General features: G+C 44.4%; 1 long non-coding RNA gene across 1 annotated transcript in view; it reads right to left on the minus strand.

The window, feature by feature from the left end:
• The window catches only part of LOC123858717 (uncharacterized), a 106,570-nt gene that overhangs the window by 62,024 nt on the left and 22,139 nt on the right, over positions 1–22,407 (minus strand). Inside the window, exon 4 of the long non-coding RNA XR_010410508.1 lies at positions 6,511–6,641. This is a non-coding gene — a long non-coding RNA (uncharacterized LOC123858717). The remainder of the gene's footprint in view (positions 1–6,510; positions 6,642–22,407) is intronic.

A 22,407-nucleotide genomic window follows, 5' to 3' on the forward strand; every position in this document is an offset into this window, starting at 1 on the left:
AATATATTAATATGGTCATATATTCACAAATATATATATTATAAATATAATAAAAGCCTGTGGCATGGTGGTATGGGGATGGCTTGGTGTATAATCGCTACTATGGTGGTGGTATGGCCTTAAAATTTGGCATTTCTAAAGTTAGGCAGTGGCTCCTGGGTGGCTCAGTCGGTTAAACATCTGCTTTTGGCTCAGGTCATGATCTCAGGGTCCTGGGATCGAGCCCCACATTGGGCTCCCTGCTCAGCCGGGACCCTGCTTCTCCCCCTGCCCGCCGCTCCCCCTGCTTGTGGGCGTGCTCTCTCTCTGTGTCAAATAAATAAATAAAATCTCTAAAATTTTTTTACAAATTAAAAAATAAAGTTAGACAAAGGTGAAGCCCTGAGGATAAGGGAGAAGGTCTTTTCCAAAGTGGAAAATCCCTGCTGTGGTCAGTCCCTCAGGAATAAGGGTGTATATCTTAGCAATTAAGCATTAAAAAAAAAGAGATTTCCTTCCTGGATCTTTTGTTCCCTGGTAATCTCCTTGAAAGTCTATAAGATCCATAATCCTTCAGAGTGAACTAGTCAAGGGAGGAGATGTCAAGGTCAAAGCTGAATTCTGGGTCATTTTCTTTGTGCAATCCCTTAAGAAGTTGTAAAATCTTTTCTACATTTTGATCTGTTCTGGGGAGCCAATAATAATGATAGCAATAACCACCATTTGGGGGCTAGGCACTTAATATCCATTATTTCCAATCCCCCTCCTTCCCCACATCTGCGTGAGTTGGAAAGGAGCATTTTCGTGTTGCAAGAAGAAAGAGCTAACAATCCTGAGCATTTATGCTAAGCCAGACACTCTTCAGGCCTCTGCCTCGACTCTCATTAATTCCTTACGACAACCTCCAAAAGTACTGATTCGCTCCCACTTCACTGTTAAGGAAGCCAACGAGGAGCTGCAGAGAGATGAGTAGCCCTCCCGAGGTCACACAGCTTGTTCGTGGGGGGATGGGACTCAGATTCAGGTGGTTTGACCCTAGAAGTTCTAACTGTAAGATCTACTCCCAAATGACGGAAACACAGGAAGGGGGCTTATCCATGGTAAGGCCAAAGTGTTAAATCGGGAAGCAATTAACACTGGAGGCCAGCGTGACAGTGGCAGAAGGATTAAAAAGAAAGCCGTCCTCCCCAGATGGAAAGTCAAATCTCCCAGGGACAGACGGATGCTGACATGGCTGGCTTGTCTTCTGACACCCTGCCACCCCCAGGCTCTTCATCCGATGCTAACTTTGGTCAACTCGTTCTCCACTTTATTGAGAGAGGCTGCATTCTTTAGTCATATCGAGAAGAAACTCGGATCTCCCTGTGAGATGTGTGTTTTGGTCATTTGATACACGTTGTGGACCCAGGCCTAAATCGTGGTACTGGGTTACAAGGCTAAGGTACTCCCAGTCCTGTGGTAAACATATGAACAGTCTTAATTATGGAGCATGGCTGACATGTGAACCAGGGTTCACAGAAACAGGGAGGAGCGCTCTTGGCTCTGTTGGGGAGAGGAGTGCTGTGCTAGGCAAAGCCCACGGACACCTACAGCTTGGTCACAGGCTGGCAGGCATCACCCCCAACATGCTCTCAGGCTCTCCCAGGGGGCTCCATGAAATAGGGAGCACTTGGCCTTACCTTTGGAACAAGCAAAGACCCTTGAAGCAAAAGTCTCTAAGGGGATCCTCTGAGACCTAAGACAGACAATCCCTGTCGCCCTCATCAGCTGTCTCTCTCTTCCTTGCCTATCAGAACAGTGACAATGGCCAAGGTGGCTGAAGGGGATCCGATAAGCCTGACCATGGACTGAGGCTGCCTTCAGACCCAGTATAATAAAGTTTTCCTCCTCACTTTATGCTTCGCCTCTTCTAGAAGCTCTTTTCAGCTGGATCTATACACCCAAACATGCACAAGCATGCCTACGCGCATACACTTAATGCACGTGCCCAGATTCTCCTGAAGCAAATATTATTTTTAAATATTTGAGGGCAGTGACCTGCGGGTCTATTGAACTGGAATTACTGCTGCAGCAATATCCCTTTCAAGCCAAGCTCCGATTCGAGTCAATACCTCCGGCCCAGATGCTGTGTCATGGAGCGAGAATTTCATGTGGATTATGTCAAAGTGAGCCCAGCACGCAACTGATCCATAATCGTGCTTGCTAAGAGCATTTAGCCTTTTGGCTCCAGCCCCTCTGACGTGGGCCTTAGACTTACGTCAGGAGCTAATAGCAGAAACAGGGGCTGTGCCATTCAGCTTAATTGGGCGATCATTAGGACTTCCTCCAATAAACAGAGGACGCTGGGAGCTGCAGCTGACCTCCCTGAGGCTGTCTAGGGGTCTCCTGCCCAGGAACTACCTTACACAGGATCAATTTATCTGCAGTTGCCTAATTTCCCAGCCTGATCTAATTAGTAAACACCTTCAAAGGGATCAAGCTGACTTTTGAGACAAAGTCTACCACACACGGCAAAGGTGGGCAAATAAATATTTAAAGGGCACATCTGTGTAGGTGGAGCGGGGAGGGGCAAACAGATTAGACACAGATATGCATTAACTCTGGGAGCTGTGTTGTGTAATTGTCCTTGCCCCTCCGCTGGCCCAACTTGCCCCCTTCTCCAGGGCTTCTGTGGGATCTGGCTCCCTAGACACTCAGCTACCCAGTGTCCAGAAAGCACCATCGTGAGACCTGAGCATAGCCCTGGTCATTCACTACCACAGTTGTTTTTGGATGTCAGTACTGAACGAGACCTGTGTAAGGGCCTAGAACAGAACAGTGCTATTCAGGAACTGGCTGCTGGCAGCTGGCATGCAAATGACTGCTTGGTTGTTGGCTGTTTTTATTTATTTTTTTCCAATTCAGCAATGATTGAAATGAAAGTCTGACCCTCCATCGATGACATTCTGGCAACACCAGCAGTTATCAACTGTAGCTTGGCCGAAGACCCACCCTGTCTACACCATTCCCTGACTCTTGGTGCTTTTGCTGTGGTTTGCAGCCAATTATCACGTAGCTCCCCCACCACACGGTGCAAAAACAGCAGCTCACCAGACCTCCCGGGTCACACGGTGGCTTCCAAAGAATCAAAGCTCATGGTGCACAAATGAACCATGATCACTCCACCTCCACCGTTAACACTCTGGAAGAACCTATGATAGGTACATTTTCACAAATGGATTTAAAACCAGGAGCCAGACTCGGAATCGGAGTTTGGTCCTCTGGAGTGGATCAGATGGATGGACCAATATGAGCTTCCTTAGTATGCTTGATGGCACTCGTCTGAGGGGAGATGGGACTGGGGGTGGGGGAGAGGAGACCTTTCTCAGAACAGCGGCTACCCACCAGGCATGATGTTGAGTGGCGCCTAGTCATCATCCCACTTAATCTTCCCAGCAAACCTGCAAATGAGGTATTATTACCCTGATTTCACAGAAAGAAGCTGAGGCTTAAGTACATGAATTGAACTACATACACTCCAATCTGTTCTATTTCGTGTTTGTTGTTTATCGGTTTGGTTTTAGTTTTTCTGCTCTACCAGGTATATATTGATCATTCATTCTGCAAAAATTATAAAACACTTGAAGGCAAGATCCTTGTCTGTTTTCTCCCCACTGTATTCACAGTGCAGAGCTGAGTGTGGGACCCATATTCATTCATGCATGCATTCATTCATTCATGCATGCATGCATTCACTCATACCTATTTATCAAATATGAGGGATACAACTGTGAGTAAAACCAAAAAGATACCTGTTGTCATGAAGCTTACATGTTAGTTGAGAGAGACAATCCATCAATAAATAAGCATGCTGATAAAAGAAGAATGGAAGAAAGAAAGAGAGGGAGAGAGGAAAGAAGATAATTATCAAAAAGTCATGAATGTCATGCAGAGAACTGAGATCAGAAGATATGATGGAGAGAGGCAGTGCCCGTGAATTGGCCCCTCAGTATTCTCAAAGGAGGTGACCTGAGATCTGAACAACAAGAAGGAGGAAGCTGTAGAAGATCAAGGGAAAGTGATTTCAGCCAGAGGGACCGCAAAAGCCTTGAGGTGGGAATGAGTTTTACAGGTTCACAGAAATGAGAAAAGCCAGTATGGTTTGAGCAGGTCAGTGAGGGGAAGTTACAAGAGATGATGTCATAGAGATGGCAGGAGCCAGGTGACATAGGGTTTTGTAAGCCGGGGTTGGGCTCATTCATCAAATATTTGTTCATTGAATAAATGCACAGGCCTTAAAGCACTATGGGAATGTAAGCACCAGCTGCCTTTTAGGAGTTTACAGTTGCACCAAAAGGATGAAAGAAATCCACATCCATTCATTCAAGAAATATTTACTGAGGCTCCAGCTGTACCAGGCACTGTGGTAGATAGAGGGGGTACCAGGGTGAATGAGCCATGCTCCTTACTTTCAACCAGCTTTCAGCTTTAAAGAGAGAGACAAGACCACATTACAGAGCAATAAGTTCCTTCATTTAAGGAAGCACTATGTGAGCACATGGAAAACATTGGTCTCAGCCTGGAAAAAGTCAAGGAGAATGATGAGACAGCCAAGATAAAGAATCCAGAGATGGGTGGGTCCCTGGAGGCTGGAAAGGTCAGGTAAACTTCCCATAGAGAAAACCAGCCTTAACCTGGCACTTCAGAAATGAATGGAATGTAGAGGAAAGAGGGGGAGGTTCCAGGTTGAAGAACAAGAGCGCACAGGTTCGAACCAAAGGTCAACACTTCAGTGGGCATTCAAAGCTCCCACAGTGTTTGTCTCTCTTAACCAACACCTTCCCTGCACACGCATGCTTACTCCTCCATGCTCATCCTCCCCTTGTGCCAAAACACAACTGAAATGATCTGCTAACCACTCCCCAAATTGCTGAGTGTCTCAGTCGCTCTGAAATGAAAGTCTGATCCTCATTCTAAGAACACCATCTACAGCTTCCTGATAATTGACTATTCCATGGATAGGGATCTCTTAACTTCTCCATGTGTTCTACTTTAGGACAGTTCTTTTCCTTACCAAAGAGACTCCCCCTTAAACAAGTCTGCTTCCTTGATGCAGCTATTCTTCTATCTTAATTTTAATTTCAGAAGTATTTCGGTCAAGGATTACTGGGTATGAATCAATATTAAAACCCCAGGAATGTATAACAATAACCATTAATTTCTCACTCATGAAATATGGGCTGGCTGGAAAAGCTCTGTTGCTTGCTGGTGGGTGGGTTCTGCTCCACAAGTCTCTCATTCTCCTCTGGGACCAGTGGGCCAATTGGGACATGCTATTATTATGGTGATGGCAGAAGTATAGGAGAGTGAGTCTGCCACAGACAGTAACTTCTGCCTGTGTTTCATTGGCCAAATCAAGTCACATGTCCAAGCCTAAGGTCAAAGAGAGTACTCAAGAGAGGAGTATACTCTGCTCACCATAAGGACGTGGCAAGAATAGATGCAATGGGATAAGTTACAGCCAATTTTTCAATTGACCACAGAAGTTATAAAGAATTCATCCCACTTCTCCCACTAATGTCAAATCTCAAAATGTAGAGCTCGTGTTCCTATAAATATCCTTACTTTCCAGATTAAGCTTCCTTAACTTCTTATCCAGCAGGTTCTTAGAACCCTTATCCTCACTGTGCCCTGAACACATTCTAGTTTGTTAACATTTCTAGCTAATATTTTTGGCAAATGCGATCATGGTACTGTCTTCCACTGTGGATTTGCCAGTGCAGGATAGTGTGTTTATCTGTTAGGATTTGATGCCTAATAAAACACTCCAAAAGTTAGCTCCTAATTCTTTGGGTCAGCTAGACAGTTATTCTGGGCTGGGCTGGGCATGGTTGTGCTCTTCTGTGCTTGCTCAAGTGTCTGCTATCAGCTGGCAGATCAGCTAGAGGTTGGTTGGTCTAGGATGGCCTTGGCTGTGATACCTGGGGTCTCTCTCCATTGTCTACATTCCTCCAGGAGGCTAATCAGGACCTATTTTCATGTCTGTATCAAGAGTTCAAGAATGGAGACTGCATGCTTGAGGAGTAGGTTCAAAATGGCACAACATCACTTCTGCTACATTCTATTGGCCCAAACCAATCACTGGGTCAATTCAAAACCAAGAAGTAGGGAAATAGACCCTAGCCTCCCACAGAAAAAGCTGCAAAATGCTTTGGCCATGTTTGCAATCTCCCTGACAGAGGTACCTATATCCTCTGTCCATGAATGCATTGCATGGAGTCAGGCTTACCTTGGGTCTTGGCCTCTGCCACACTGTTGACTCACAGAGTTAGAAGTCATTTAACAACGTCAGACACCGAGTCATGAACCGTTATCAAGCAAATGCATACTGCATATGCTGTTGATCTGAACCAAAGTATGATCCCTCATATTCCATTTCAACTCCATTGCTTCATCCACCTTTGATCCTTCCATATCCCTTCTTGTAACAATTCTTTGTATATCTTGTAAAAGAAGTTACCAAATTCTGAACATCTTCATGTATTTCCTTACCGTATCTGGTGTAAGCAGCAGGTTGTTATCAGGTTGGTTATAACAATGGTTTAAGGACAGCGATGATCACATTGGCCAACACTGCAGGATACTCTATGGCAGCATCATGGTACTGGGCACACAGCTGCCGCCTGCTTAACATATGAAGTCACACAAGAGTGAATCAATACTCAATGCAACACAAACCCAATGAGGTAAATCAGTAGCTCTTCAACTCTTTTTTTTTTGGTAGATTCTCCTTTTTTAAACGATGAAATATCATATAAAAATCTAACATGAGAACCAGATAAACATGGGACTACTTTGGCCAGAAGAGGGGACATTCTTGGAGCTCTTCCTACCCAACTTCTCCCATCCCAATTTCCCCTAAGATATCTGAGGCCTCGCTGGATGCCGTGGAACAAAATTTGAAAATCACTGAATGAAACCAATGCTTTTCAAACTTGGACAAACATGGCCCTCAATAAGAAATGCATTTTACATAGTGACCCAGAACACACACACACATAGGTAACTGAAACAACTTTCTCCCTGAGTGCAATATACTCTATGTTTGCTATTCTACTCATTTCACTTTTGGAATATTGATCACGAGCTAGGAAGTTGTTTTTACAACCCACTAAACAGGGCATGCCCCATAGTTAGAACCCACTGGAAGAGATGACCCCTGAAGACTGAAGAAGTCTTTCAGTGTTGAAACTGTATTGGCCTATTGTTCAATAGCTTCTGTACCCTCAGTGCTCACTGTTTGCTCTCAGGGACAAGGAGAAACTGGTGATGGACACCACCAAAAAGAGCAGAAGTGAAGTTACAGATAAGCCATAATAATGCTCCCAGGAGTAATGGAGACCATGTGCCCTCATGGACACTAATAAAATTAGTAGATTAGCTCATGAGAAGAGTTTACTCTGGAGCCAGACTAGCTAGGGTTAATTTCCCAGTTGTGCCAGTTGTAGCCTGGGTCACTTGGGCTTATTACTTATTCTATCTACACCTCAATAATGACTTCTTCTGACATACAGGTCTAATAACTAGTATCCACCCTGTAGGGTTGTCAATGGTACTAAACAAGATAATGTCTAATGGACTTAGCAGAGTCAGGAACACAGTAAGTTCCCAGAGTTCCCTAATATTAATAAGGGAGTAGATGGAGTAGGTGGCTTTTTCTCCCCCAAAGAAGCGGGTTCAGTAATCGATTAAGACAAACAATGAATTGGTCTCTCCTCCAGTCCTTCTCCCTTTCTAATAGCCAGAAGGATCTGAGTTCAAATTCTTGTTCTCTCAATTAATAGCTGGGGTCCTAACAATGGTCTTGGATGACTCACACTTTCTGAACTTCAAGATCCTCCACTGTGAAATGGGAATAACAAAACCTCTCCGAGAGAGTTGCTCTGAGGATAGCTTAAATAATGAATGTAAGACACCTGGCCCAGAGCCTATTCTGTATTAAGTCCTCAACAAAAAGGAAAGAGGCACAGAAAGAACCCGAGTCAGAGATGGAGAGAACATCTTCCCAATTATCTCTCCAAAAAAAGGAAAAAATGCTTTGAAAAACAACTGTTCATATTTTGAAAGTAATTGAAGAGCATTCAAGTTGTGTAAGGAACAGTCAACCACAGCCAAATCCCATTGGTTATCTTAGCTGTGATTTAGTGCTCTTAAATGCAGAGTCCTACTAAGAAGTTCCAACAACATGAATCATTAAATTCGCCATTTGGGGGGTGTGTGTGTGTGTGTGTGTGTGTGTGTGTGTGTGTGAGTGTGTGAGTCTCACATCTGTTTGACTCAGCAAACACAATTGTCTTCTGGGTGTCATGAAATGTGTTGGGGTTCTACGATAATTCAGGCAAGTCCCTCCCATTAGAGAATCTATAATCAATCAATAGCTCAACCTGCTCCCCTTTTTATTGAGCACATACTATGTAGCAGGGGTTTTAGACTGTGTCAGGTGTTTTAGACACGTCATTTTGCCTAATTCCCAGAGCAACCTTATCACATAGAATTTGTTATTCCCATTTCACAGTTGAAAATGCTGAAGCCACATAACTGGTAAGAGGAAGAGAAAGAATATGGACTCAGATCTCCCTGAGTATTAAAGCCTTACTACTGTGCATCTTCCCATAGATTAATAGATGTAGGTATAAAGATGCCAGAAAGAACATAGAATACCAACTGCGTGGCACCTCTGTGTACATATCCCAATAATACAGGGTAGTGGTTAAGAACACAGGCCTGGCCTCAAAATTCTTGTTCTTGACTGAATAACTCCCAAGTTCAAGAGAGAGAATTAGATGGATACATGATATAAAATAAATTTTCTTCAAATGCGCGTGCATGCGCACACACACACAGAGCTGAAAGGTACCTTAGAGAACATTCCATTCAGTCTCCTTACTTTGCAGATGAGAAAGGCAACACAGGGTGGAGGTGAGTGCACCAGGGCTTTCATGGCTGGGGTCCAATGGGGAAGGAGAGACAGTCACCCTTAGAACCAGGGGCATCAGAAACCCCAGCCCTGGGCTCTTTCCAGCACCCCTCCCCCACCCACCTTTCTTGATAAATGTGCCCAAATTTTCAAATGGTTACTCCCCGAATTGAAGGAAATGTCTCAGATAAGGCAGATTCTGGCAGAGGAAGAATGTCCACCTCATTCTGAGATTTTCCCCTATCTGCTCATTCGTAGAGATCACAAGGGGGGCAGGGGAACGCTCGCATGACGTGACTTCTGGATCTTCATTCCCAAGAATGCAGGAAGGTTTAAATAAATCAGACTGCAGGCAAGAATTCAGACAGGCTCCCCCACATGTTCGGTGCTTTTTTTCCCCTGGTGGATACCATCAGCTGTCCTGTTGCTAAGAGACCAGAGTGGGTGGGAAAGGCCAATAGTCATATTTTTCAAACTTATCTGCAAAACTGGTTGTGCCTCTGCTCCCTCCAGGGGTTCAGCTTTCTCAAGAACAGGATATTACAACCAGGCAGATGGAGAGAGTGAGAGTACATTTTTTCGAGAAATGAACTGAGCTTTTCCTGGACATTCAGTGTCATCCAGCAGAGTCCTGGGAGCCGCCAATTATGCGTCTGAGGCAATATTTGGGAAACAGCCTCAGAGTACATATGACTCAACAAAATATTCTGATTTGCATTCCTATCTGTTGGGAAGTTGCACTTATCAGCACCAACAAGTGCTGAGGGTCGGTAGGAGTGCTGGGCTGAGCTGGTCACTGGAAAATTAAAAAGGAATAAAAAAACAAGCAGAGGTTGTGGGGAGGAGAGTATTTGAATCACTCCGGGACTTTCCTTTTCAGTTGCATTCCAATCGGACAGACCTAAACCTGGCAGAGTCATTCCATTGCTCAATGTCAAAAACATTCGCCTGGAATGCAGGACATGTGAACTTGGACACCCCCCGCAGCTTCCCTGTGTGGCCCAGCATGCTGCATCCACTATAAACACACCCATCATGAGAGCAGAAGGAGAGCCCAGGCTGGGGTGACCAGGAAGGTGGCACAATTTCACATAAAGGAAAGCAGGGATATAAAAGGTGAGCTCTGAACAGCATTCCTCCCTCAAGGTCTTTGTACTGGCTCACAATACACTCCGATGAGCCAAGCCGAGATGGAAAATGAGCCCTTGGGAACAGGCTGGTGGATTTTTTTGCCTGCAGAAGAAAGCAAGAATGTGAAGTAACTTCCTCCTTTTCTGGGTTCCTACTTGGCAGTTTGAAGGCAGGAAAAAAAAAAAAAAAAAACCAAACCTGCTCTAATCACATATTTCCAAAGAACTCTAAGAGAGATATACATGAACATCTGATTCCCTATTCTGCCAGCTGCTCAGTGACTCCTCCTACCTTGACTTAATCAAGGTAGCAATCATTGTCACTCTCGTATAAATGAGACTATAACTCAGCATACACAGAAAGCCCACTTAGACCTTGCATCATGTTCCAGAGCTCAGTGTCCCGGCCAGCAAAGAACTAATGGTTGGCAGAGCAATCTGGGTAACCAAATACAAATCACATCACCCCCTCTCCACCTCCAAATTCAGGATAAAAGAAAGGAAGACATCACCAGTGATGTGCCTTCCACCATGGAGAATAATGGAGTAGAGTGTAGGATGCTGTGTGTGAGGATCAGGGATACACAGGTTCTAGGGAAAAAAAAAAAAAAAACACTTAAGTTAAATCAAATGTTTACTGTAAACTAAAAACTTGACAGCTTCATCCCATTTAATTTTCATAAAAGCCAACAAAGTGTCAGCAATCCCTTTTCAGACTTACTGTTCTGTAGGATATACTAGCCTTGAAAGTCCCTACTCTGCCAAAGAGGAAAACTTGCTTCTAAAAGTGATGATTACTCAAGCCAGCTGTCACAGATGATGCAATCTTTCACATAGGACAGCAATTAGCTGAAATAATCCCAAACCACTGTTGCCCTTAATTCCTGATCGCCCTTCTGGGTTTGCAGTTTTGTCTACCAAACAGACACTTAAAGTGGCAAGTGAAAGGACTATTCAAAGAAGATTCTAGAATGAGGTTAAGTGTGCCTTTTTGGAAGACTGACAGGTGGGTAAGAGACCACTCAGCCAAGGTGAGTGAGATAAAAGGCAGGGTGCTCAGAATTGAGCTTATTGCCCTTTAATCTCCAGAGCTCGGCTGGAGGAGGTGGAAAGTGGGAGGGGCTTAGGGCAAGAACACTGATATCAGGGCAGATCCCATTATTGTTTTGATTGTGGACTGACTGTGTGACACAGACCTTTTATTTTCGAAGGCATCAGAATGTAGTAGTCTGGACATCAGCCACCTTGTCCCTCTTCAACGGTCTGATGAAACTTATTGTCTCCCTCATGGCATGAAAACTTATTGTCTCCCTCATGGCTGAGCCAAGTGATAGCATTCAGAGCCATGATTATGACTTCATACATGATCCATTGCAAGACAGGGTTTGATCATATTGACGTATCATCAACAGATAAAACAATGAATCACATTCATGTCTGGATTTGTATTTGGAGAAGGTAGTAAAAGAGTGGGTCAAATTCTCTCTTGCATTGGCCAGAACATAAAGAATAATGCTATCCTCGCAGTAGGTGCCTCTTGCATAGAAAGATGCTTTGTCATGGGCTGAGGAGAGTAACGATCACTTCCAAGTTAAACTTTAACACTGTTTACTGGGCCTTTCGGAAAATTGCCAAAAGAAAGTTGTCAGCATTTCCTTCCTAGCACACAGCACAGTGCAAAGCAAGCAGCAGCTGTTGAAGAAATGTTTGTTGAGTGAATCAGCGGTTCAAGGGAATTCAACCTTGATAGAGTGAGAGGAGATCCTTCTCTAACGATATTTGGGATTTTGTCCATGGGGGGCAACTTGCGCTGGGCTGGGCCATGACTTTCAACCCCCACAAACTTGCCTCCCTTATCCTGCATCGCCTACATTGGTCAACACTGCTTCCCCTCCATGAAATGCCTTTCCACCACATTTGCCTGGAAACCTCCTCATCCCAAATCTCTACTCTGTGGAAAGACTGTCCCTGCTGTAGCTCTACAGACAACTGGTCACTTTCTCCTTTGTGTCCAGCCTAGCAAATAGCATCACCTGATAGCATCACCATGTCGATTGATGAGCAATGAACAAGCGGATGGTCAATAGAATACAAACACTGGGAGTAGACCAGTGTATAGCCATGAGATGCCTACTAAGTATAAGGCACGGTGTCCCCTGACTCTAGTTAGAATCACATTGCATAACACATGGCCTATGACAGGGGAGTGGGGAAGAACCTATAAAGTGAAAACCCATGTAGCTACACAGGTCAGTGAAGTCAAAAGATCAACTATAGCTAGCTGGCTGGAACCAGGGGTAAATTCCTTTGACCTGCTTTCCAGATGTTAATAGCAATGTTACTTTGAAGGTGCCTAAATTATTTTATTCTTTCCAGAAAAAAAAAAAAGAAAACCCATGTAGCTTTTGTGGTAGTGCAACACTCCCAAGAGCGTTTGGATTGACCCCAACTAAGAACATTCTATAAAACTGAGGAGCCAAAAGAAGCATGGATGCCAACATTACCCCTTAAATAGGAACCATTTCAAAGTGCGGGATCCAACACCATCTCTGAAGGACTTCCATCCACTCTCAAAAGAGAAAAGAAAGCAGAAGCAACTGCCTTCCTCCTCTGGGGTTGGCATATGTTTTAAAATAATGTTGGTCATTTTCACAAGTACTTTGACTCATGCAATTTGTCATCCAGACACTTATTTCTGCCTGGGTCTGTCCCATTTCCTCTTGGAAGAGGAAGGATCATTCGAGCCAAAGGGACCAAGTCTGTCAGGAGATAGATTGTCCTCCAAAGCAGCAGCCCAAGGACTACAGCAAAGCTTTGGCCATGTGGAAATCTAGAATGTCAAGAGGCTTCCCAGCATTTCCATTTTTTTTTTAAATTTTATTCTTATGTTAATCCCCATACATTACATCATTAGTTTTAGATGAAGTGTTCCATGATTCATTGTTTGTGCACAACACCCAGTGCTCCATGCAGAATGTGCCCTCCTCAATACCCACCACCAGGCTAACCCATCCTCCCACCCCCCTCCCCTCTAGAACCCTGTTTGTTTTTCAGAGTCCATCGTCTCTCATGGTTCGTCTACCCCTCCGATTTCCCCCGCTTCATTCTTCCCCTCCCGCTACCTTCTTCTTCTTTTTTTTTTTTCTTAACATATATTGCATTATTTGTTTCAGAGGTACAGATCTGAGACTGAGTAAAGCATTTAGGTTTTTCAGTAATCACCCTGGGCAGAAAAGCTATGGTATGGGAGGGGGGATTGGTTAGCCCGGTGATGGGTATTAAGGAGGGCACGTATTGCATGGAGCGCTGGGTGTTATACGAAAACAATGGATCGTGGATCACCACATCAAAAACCAATGATGTATTGTATGGTGACTAACAACATAATAAAATAAAATAAAATAAAAAAAGAAAAGCTATGGTGTGGAGAAACAACAAACAAACCCATCCTTCTGCTCTCTCTCACCAGCATTTTATTTTTCTCCTGAAAGCTTCATGAACATTCAAGTCACAAAACATTTGTAGCACTGGCAAGGAAGTCTATGTCTGAATGTTACAAATCCCTAATAAAATGTCTAGGAAGGTGCACACACAGGACACTTTTCACTGCGGTTATCTCTGGAGATGTGAATGGGATTGCAGGGCAATTAGAGGGAATTTTTACTATTTTCTCCATACGCTTCTGAATAATTTGGTTTTTTTCACCAAAAACATATTGATTATAAAATTTAAAAAGATAAAATACATTTGTCAAAATGAGGATAAAGGATGAGTTGGGGCCAGTTTGGCCTCAAGAGCTCTCTTTCTCCCCAGAAGCACTAAAAATCAGTGCTATGTGATTTCCTCACTCCGATCATGGAGCCTCTAGGTACTCAGATTCTCCCATCCTCCAACATTGACCAATGAGTCAGGAGGGCATGGGAGGGATCCCAGGGAAGAGAAGATGCTAACTAAAACTGGTCCCAAAACTGGTTGAGCCTTTCATCTGCATGATCTCATTTTGATACTCTTAAAATTTCCACAAAATAAGTACCACTAGCTGCATTTTGAGGATGAGAAAATGAAGTTCAGGGAGGTTAGTCACGTGCTCAGGGTCACACAGTGGTGAGTGACAAAGCAGGAATCAGAACTCAAATCTGCCAGGGACCCAAGCTCCTACTTTTAAAGGTGTGCTCCCCACTCCGTTCCAATGACCACTGTCTCCTAGGAGCTCTGCCATGACATCCTCACTAGACCAGTCCTGGCCTCTCCTCTTACCCACTCTCGCATCAGGAAAAGTTGCTCTTTCCAGATGAGTTGAAAAGGAAAATGCAAAGCTCATGCATTTTACTCCCTCTGGGCTCGACAGTATGTAGTAGGTGTAATCAGCAACTTCTCACTACCAAATTACAAGGCTTATTCTTAGACTTCCTCATAGTTAATGGTATGATTTGAATGCTCAGGCTTCTCCACCTGTCGGCTCCATAATAAGTTCACTCAAGTCCAAAACCAAAAAAGAGAGAGAGCAGTAAAGCACAAGAAAAGGATAGAGGAGACACGACCAGTATGAAAATGTCTGGGGATTTTAGTCAAAGTGGGTCCAGAATGAGTCAGCAGGGAGATGTGGATGACGGGAGGACAGATTCAAACTTCAGCACCTTTGAAAGGACTGAGGTGCCAAGAATGGGGAAAGTCATCGCCCCCTTTTATGTAGGAACAAGGCCAGTTTCTTAGTCTCCCTAGGCATCAGCTTCCTCATCTGTAGAGCGGAGATCATGATAGAGAATATGCACATCAATTGCTTAGCTGAGTACCTAGCACACAGTCAACATTCCAAAAACATAACCAGTCTCATCAGTTCCTCAACAATATAAGAAGAGGCATTGTTTGTTATTTTACAAATAATGAAACTAAGATGACAAAGCTCTCAAGTGGCAGAAAATAGACTAACACCAGGTCTGCCTGATTCTGAAGGCCATTTTCATAACCACTAAACTATACTTCCTCCCTCAATAGAAAATTTAGAACAAGAAGAAAATCCCCCATAACCTCATGACCCAGAGATAAGCACTTTTACCCTCTTAAATACTTTCAGATTTTCTTTCATACAGATATGAATACTATTGTTCAAAATTGGGGTTCATGCTTTACATTCTGCATTTGCCTTTTACATTTGTCAAGACACCATAACCATCTTCCCAGGTCAATAAATGTTTGTTCGTCTAGCCATTCTTTTTTTTTTTTTTAAAGATTTTATTTATTTATTTGACAGAGAGAGACACAGCGAGAGAGGGAACACAAGCAGGGGGAGTGGGAGAGAGAGAAGCAGGCTTCCTGCCGAGCAGGGAGCCCGATGTGGGACTCGATCCCGGGACCCCGGGATCATGACCCGAGCCGAAGGCAGGCGCTTAATGACTGAGCCACCCAGGCACCCCGTCTAGCCATTCTTGATGGCTACTTAGTATTTATTCATTTGGACTATGGACATGCTGTATCCCTGTCACTTAATCCCCTATCATCGAATATTTAAGTGGTTACATTAAGATGTTTTTAATTTGTCTTATTATTTTTTTGAAGATTTGTTTATTTATTTTTAGAGAGAGAGAGAGAGAGAGCACAAGCAGGGGGAGCGGCAGAGAGAGAATCTCAAGCAGACTCCCCGAAGAGTGAGGAGCTGGATGCAGGGCTTGATCCCAGGACCCTGAGATCATGACCTGAGCCGAAATGAAGAGTCAGATGCTTCACTGACTGAGCCACCCGGGCACCCCTAATTTGTTTTATTATTGAGGTATAATTGATATACAATGTTATATTAGCTGCAGTGTGCAACATGGTGATTGGGCAATTCCATACATTATGCAGTGCTCACCACAATAAGTGCAGTGACCACGTGTCACCATACAACGTTATTACATTATTATTGACTATATTCCCTATGCCGTACATACTTACTTGATAACTGACATTTGAACCTCTTAATCCTCTTCCCCAAATGTCTCACAAGTGTGAGCAATGCTGCAGTAAGTAACCTCACTGCTGTGTCTTCATCTTAGCTATTACTTAAAGAGGGACAGAAGCACTGGGGCTCATTCTAGAGAAGTGAGGCTCCAGAGTCAGGAATAGGGACAGGACAGCTGCCCTCATGGCTGGGGAGGAGCCTGTGGTATGAGGACTAGACCTTCTCCAATGGTCCTGAGCAAGTAGACCCTCTGCTGAAGGGCAGACCCGGCTGTCAAAGGACCTATTAATTAGCCTACCTTAAGAAATGGTGAGTTCCCCACCATGTAGGAAGCTCAATGTGGGGACCTACTGAAAACCAGGTGCTTTAGAAACATCACCTTGTTTAATTCGCACAGCTGATAAGTCCTGGGAATTCAGACCCAGATCTTTCTGATACCAGAACTCTTACATCCAGGTATAGTGATGAAAAGCATGAGTTTTAAAGGAAACCACACTTGGGCTCACTTGCTGGCTGGTTGACCTTGGGCTAGTGACTCAACCTCTCTGAACCACAGGCCTCTCATCTATTGCAGCAGAATAATAACTGCATTCACTTCTGAGAACGCTCGTCAACATTAAAGGCACTGACTCGTGTAAAATGCTCAGCACGGTGCACAGCACAGATGAAGGTCAATCAATGTGGAACACCTGCTGAAAGAAAGGTCTAGAAGAGAAACATCAAGGTTTTCAGACTTCCTTTGGTGATGCATTAGTTCTTCTCTAAAACTAGCCCACCTGGAATTATCCATGAAGACCTCTGAGCACCCCAGCGCCCAGAGACAAAGTCTGAAACACAGACTCACACATTAGATTCATCCATTCATCCATCACTGGGCTGTAGACCAGCTTCCATGGCTAGCAGGATTGAGCAAGACAGTGGTGATGCCCAGCCTAATGGAGCTTCTAGCTTCTGGGAGGAGACAGATCCTAATACATGATGATAATTCTGGGTGGAAAGTCCGCTCTAGAGGAGAAAAGCAAGATGTGATGGGAGCACGTTGCGGGGAGTCAGGGTTAACTTCATAAATGGTGGCATCTATGCTGAGCTCTACAGAAAGAGGAGTCAGGAACAGAGAACAAGGTCCTGGGTGAGCAGAACTACTTGAAGGTTGGCAGGAGGAGGTGAGAGGTCATGGTGAGGCCAGGAAGCTCAACAGAAGGCCCTTAAGAACAATCAGACTTTACCTGGAGGGCAATGTGGGCACATAGTGCAGGGTTTAAGCCAAAGAGTAATATGAAGAGACTGGCACTCAGAGAGCTCGCTGGGCACAGGAATGGATTAAAGGGGGCAAGCCTGGAGGCAGGGGCTTCTGGGAGAGAAGAGAATGGCAGTGGGACACAAGAGTGGTTGGAGTGGGAACCTCAGGAGCCCAGACCTGCCAAGTGCACCCACACTGAAAGCAACCCAGGGCACCGGGATGAACAGGATTTTTCTTTCTGGATTCTGTTCGGAGCTTGACATGCTAGCTCCCGTTGGGATATTAAAAAGCCAAGCCAAGAAAGACTTTGGTGTCAGAATCCTTTATCCTTCTCTGGTTCCACATGTCCAAATCATAGCAATTCAGAAGACTCTCTTGGTAAGCAGAGCAGGATTTTTCTAGTTTCTGGCTCCAAAGGTATCCCTCAGCAGAGCTTCAGCCTCAAGCCAGTGCAGGGGTTGGATGGAAGGATCAGGGAAACCAGTTCTTAATAATAATGGGTCGGCTCCGCATAATAACAGCTTCTGGTTTACAGAGTACTTTCACAGACATTATCTCATTTGATTCTCACAGTGAATGGGGAGTGGAGGGAGGAGGGACATGAGGCAATTAGCATCAGCCCCACCCTTTCAAATATGAAGGCTTGTGGCTCAGAGAAGTTAAGTGATTTGCCCAAGATTACAAAACCTGTGAGTGGTTTATGACTTTCACTTCAGTGCCTCAGCTCCCTCCTTTAGAGCTAATTTTTTGGGAGTGAGAGTGGTTCTTTCTGCCTTCAGAGAAGGATGGCATATGTATACCATTAACTTCTATCAACAGTATTCACTGTTGGTGAGTCACTGTTGGAGAGTGAAGTCAAGGCTACAAGAGGATCACTGGGCATTGATGGGGCCCCAAACAGGACAGTTTTGAATGCTGTGGGCAGGGGATACTGGTGAAAGGAAAACATGCTCTGAGTACCTGCCCAGGCTGGGAGTGAGCTGGATGTGCCGAAGGCAGGAAAACACAAGTGCGCATCTGTGACCAAGAGAATGGTTGGAATGAGAACTGGGGGAAAGAACGGAGGAGTAGGAACTCCACACAAGAGTCCAAGGCTGCTGGATAGCTGAGTCCTTCAGCAGAGTCCGAAAGCCCATCTAGATGTCAGGAAGCAAGAGTAAATTCCACAAGCACTCCCACCTACTCTGAGTAGGGGCGTTCAGGTATGGCATCCTTGCTCTGGTGCCTGTTCATTTCACCACAGAGTCGATATGAAGAAAGACCTGAATTCTGTGTTGGGACAGACAACCCAGTGAAATCCATAAAGCAGAAACCAGTTCTTGTGGCCTTGTGGTATGGGGTCTGGCAGCTGACCAGGAAGCTGTGAATGGTTCCTGTTTCCAGAGCAGTTGAGCTGGGTCCCTCCCACACCAGAGAACCACAGAAAGGAATTTTGCAAGGATGATCTATAACTGCCAACCAGGAAGGAAAGAGGGAACGGTTTCCCAGGATCCTGCTGGAGACCCACATCAAAACGGCTCTGTCATCTCCATCCTGAAGTGGGGAGAATCAGGGTATATGAACCTCAAACCACAGGCACTTTTGGCACTTCCTGCATACCCACTGTACCCCAAATCCCATGCAAAGCCCTTTATGCTTGACCCTACTCAATCCTCACAACAACCCTGCATTATGTTGAGGAATCTGAAGCCCAAAGTGGATAAGCACTCTGTCCAAGGTCACATCAAAACTGAACTGCAGAACAGATTTGCCGGGAGGTCTGGAAGCACAGGACTCATGTTCTTTCTACTCCCCCACAAAGCCTTGTGAGTTTGAGTGCTCTAAATAGCAAGGCAGGAATATGAGAGGAAGGGTGCATGGAGTGGGGTGGAAATTGTGTCTTAAGCCACCACCCTGACTCACTCCCTTAATAAGCATCTAATGACAGCTGAAGTGTCTGCCTTGGGGGAAGTGGGGGTTTCTAGAATGGTACTTTGGAGAAAAATTCAGACTGGCAGTGACTGAAGCATGAATCAGCATGGCAACTTCCAGGTCAAAGAGGAAGGCTTAATGAGTAGAAGCCCCAAATGCAAGAGGAACAATTCAGTGTTATCCAACAAATCTGGGACCCAAAGGAACAAGGTCTTGGCTTTCTGCTTCCATCTTCAGCCTTATTTCAAACTGCTCCCTAAAATGCAAACTACTGCAGCCCTCCCCTCTTCCAGGTCACCGATATAAGGATCCCCATCTGGCCTCAGGTCTTTGCTCCTGAAGTGGTCTTCATTAGGAATGCTCTTGCTCTCTTCTCTGCCCCTCTGACTCTGACTAGTTGAACCCAACTTCCTTTCTTTGCATGAGATCTGTCTGACCTAGTCTGTTCACTGATGAATTCACTGAATCATCCATTAGACCACATTTGTTAAGCACCGCAATTTCTAAGCATTGTGGAAGATATTGGGATGCATTGACAGAAGACTCCCAGCCCTCATTGCGTAGTTGGAAAGGGAAAAACATGTCAATAGAGTATAATAGAAATAACAATAAGAGCTTGGGGGATGCTTCAGTGTTACAGAAATGCTTAACTTTTCTGGGCTATGGAGGGGTTGAGGAGGCTTCCAGAGGAGGCAGCATCCTGGACATGTTTTGAATGATGGGTGAGAGGAATGAAAAGCAGTGTACTAGGAGTCAAGAGACCTAGGTCCAGTCCATACTCTGCCTCTGTGCTGACCTCAAATGAGGCATCTCTCCTCTTTGGACCTCATGACGGGGGGTAGACTGGCCCAGCAGCCAACATCTCTCGCCTGAGCTCTGGTCTTCATTTTCACTGACTGCCTAATTATTGCTCATCCTGCATCCTGTATCTCCAAATCTTTATTTCCTTATATGTAAAATGGTGATGCTAATAACCAAACTTTGGGACTCTGGAAGATTTAACAGAAGAATGTATAGGAAAGTGCTTTTGAAAGGCTAATATGTGGAGCTCTGAGAAGGGATGTGTGGCTATAGGTCAGCTCTCCACTGGATCATGCTTCCCTCTACCTTCTTTGGGGGTCTAGCACAAGGATGGACACACCATAAGAGCATTATAATACATGCTGAATTGAGCTTTATTTTACACATACACACACACATACTCATCCTCCCTACATCTCAGAATATCCTCCTCTTTCATCCCCATCAAAACACTGAACTCCTCTGTCCAAACCCTACCTGACCAAGTGCCCACTCCCACAACAAGACACTAATTCATCTCTTCTTTCTCTGCTCCTTGTCATGACTCAGCTACCTACCTGCCATGTGTGAACACCATTTCTGGGTCCTGCCTTCCAAGAATTCCCTGTGGCATCTTAGACCCTCCATTCTTGCTGGAGTATGTGGTTGGTGAAGCTGCTATGGGGGTCACAACCACTTACTGAATGCCTGCTCTGTGGTCCGGCTCTGTGACGTCTCCCACTGATCCTTACAACGCCTCTGTGTGATGGGAATTATGATTCCCACTGTTCTGGTAGCTGTCATGAAATGAATGCCTATTTTGGGCCAGGCACTGTACCTAGTGTCTTACAAGTCCAAGCTCATCAAGTTGTAAATATATGAAATTCATTACATAACAGTTAGACATAGATAAAGCTGGTTGTTGGTTTTTTTTTTTTTTCCAAGAAAACCCTGGAATTGGGGGCAGAGGGATGTACATGTCAATGATATGGGAAGCTTCTCAGTCTTGTGTAAAGTGGGCTCTGAGAGGACACATTTGCCCTGTAACAGTAATCCCAGGAAAAGTCACATTCTGGCATCTGCTGGGACCTCCCTAGAGGTAGTTGATGTAGAAGAAAAGCAGATTGGTTAAGTAAGAACAAGAGAAAGAAAGGAAAGAAGAAAGAAAGAAAGAAAGAAAGAAAGAAAGAAAGAAAGAAAGAAAGAAAGAAAGAAAGAAGAAAGAAGGAAAGAAAGAAAGAAAGAAAGAAAGAAAGAAAGAAAGAAAGAAGAAAGAAAGAAAGAAAGAAAGAAAGAAAGAAAGAAAGAAAGAAAGAAGAAAGAAGGAAAGAAAGAAAGAAAGAAGAAAGAAGAAAGAAAGAAAGAAAGAAAGAAAGAAAGAAAGAAAGAAAGAAAGAAAGAAGAAAGAAAGAAGAAAGAAAGAAAGAAAGAAAGAAAGAAAGAAAGAAAGAAAGAAAGAAGAAAGAAGGAAAGAAAGAAAGAAAGAAGAAAGAAGAAAGAAAGAAAGAAAGAAAGAAAGAAAGAAAGAAAGAAAGAAAGAAAGAAAGAAGAAAGAAAGAAGAAAGAAAGAAAGAAAGAAAGAAAGAAAGAAAGAAAAAGGAAGGAAGGAAAAAGGGAAGAAAGAAAGAGAGAGGGAGGGAGGGAGGAAGGAAGGAAAGGACCTGATTTCTTTTTTTCTTTTTAAGATTTTATTTATTTATTTTAGAGAGAGTGTGTGTGTGAGCAGGGGTAGGAACAGAGGGAGAGAGAGAATCTCAAGCAGACTCCCTGCTGAGTGGGAAGCCCAATGCAGGGGCTCGATCTCAGGACCCAGAGATCATGACCTGAGCTGAGATCAGGAGTCAGACACTTAACTGACTGAGCCACTCAGGCACCCTGGACCTGATTTCTAACTCAGGTCTTCACATGGAAATGCCCCATGTGTTGACTGGGCAGGAGCCAAGATCTCATTGCAGGAGGCAGCAGGGCATAACAAAATGGCAAGAGTTTGCAACCCAGACACACCTAGATTGGTTTTCCCACCTTGTCATTGAAGAATGCACAAAGCCAAAGTGTAGAGTGATGCATTTTCACACCCTGAAGCCCCTCTCCCAAGTGACCTGTATCCAGATCAAGAATCAGAGCATTGTCAGAACCCCAGAAGCGTCCTCATGCCCCCTTCCAATCACTCTGTCCACCAAGCAAACCTTGATTTGACTTCTACTTCCTTCACTCGTTAGCTGTGTGACTTTCAGCACATTTTCTCGTCTATAAAGTGGAGCTAATAATGCTAATTTAACGAGTTTTATTTCTTGAAGAAGAAAATGAAATCACATGTTTAAAACACCTAGCACAAGGCCTAACATGTCAGAGGTGTTTCATACTTGGGAGTTCCCTTCCCAAGAGGAAGCTTGGAAGGGCCAAACCCCAAGGGGCAGGGGGCATAAAGTGGGGGACACGGCACTGGCACATCCCTGGGTGAGTCATTTGGCCT

Source organism: Mirounga angustirostris, unplaced genomic scaffold (assembly GCF_029215605.1).
Source record: "Mirounga angustirostris isolate CCGP_5_RB_7025 unplaced genomic scaffold, mMirAng1.0.hap1 SCAF_4, whole genome shotgun sequence".
Taxonomy (NCBI): domain Eukaryota; kingdom Metazoa; phylum Chordata; class Mammalia; order Carnivora; family Phocidae; genus Mirounga; species Mirounga angustirostris.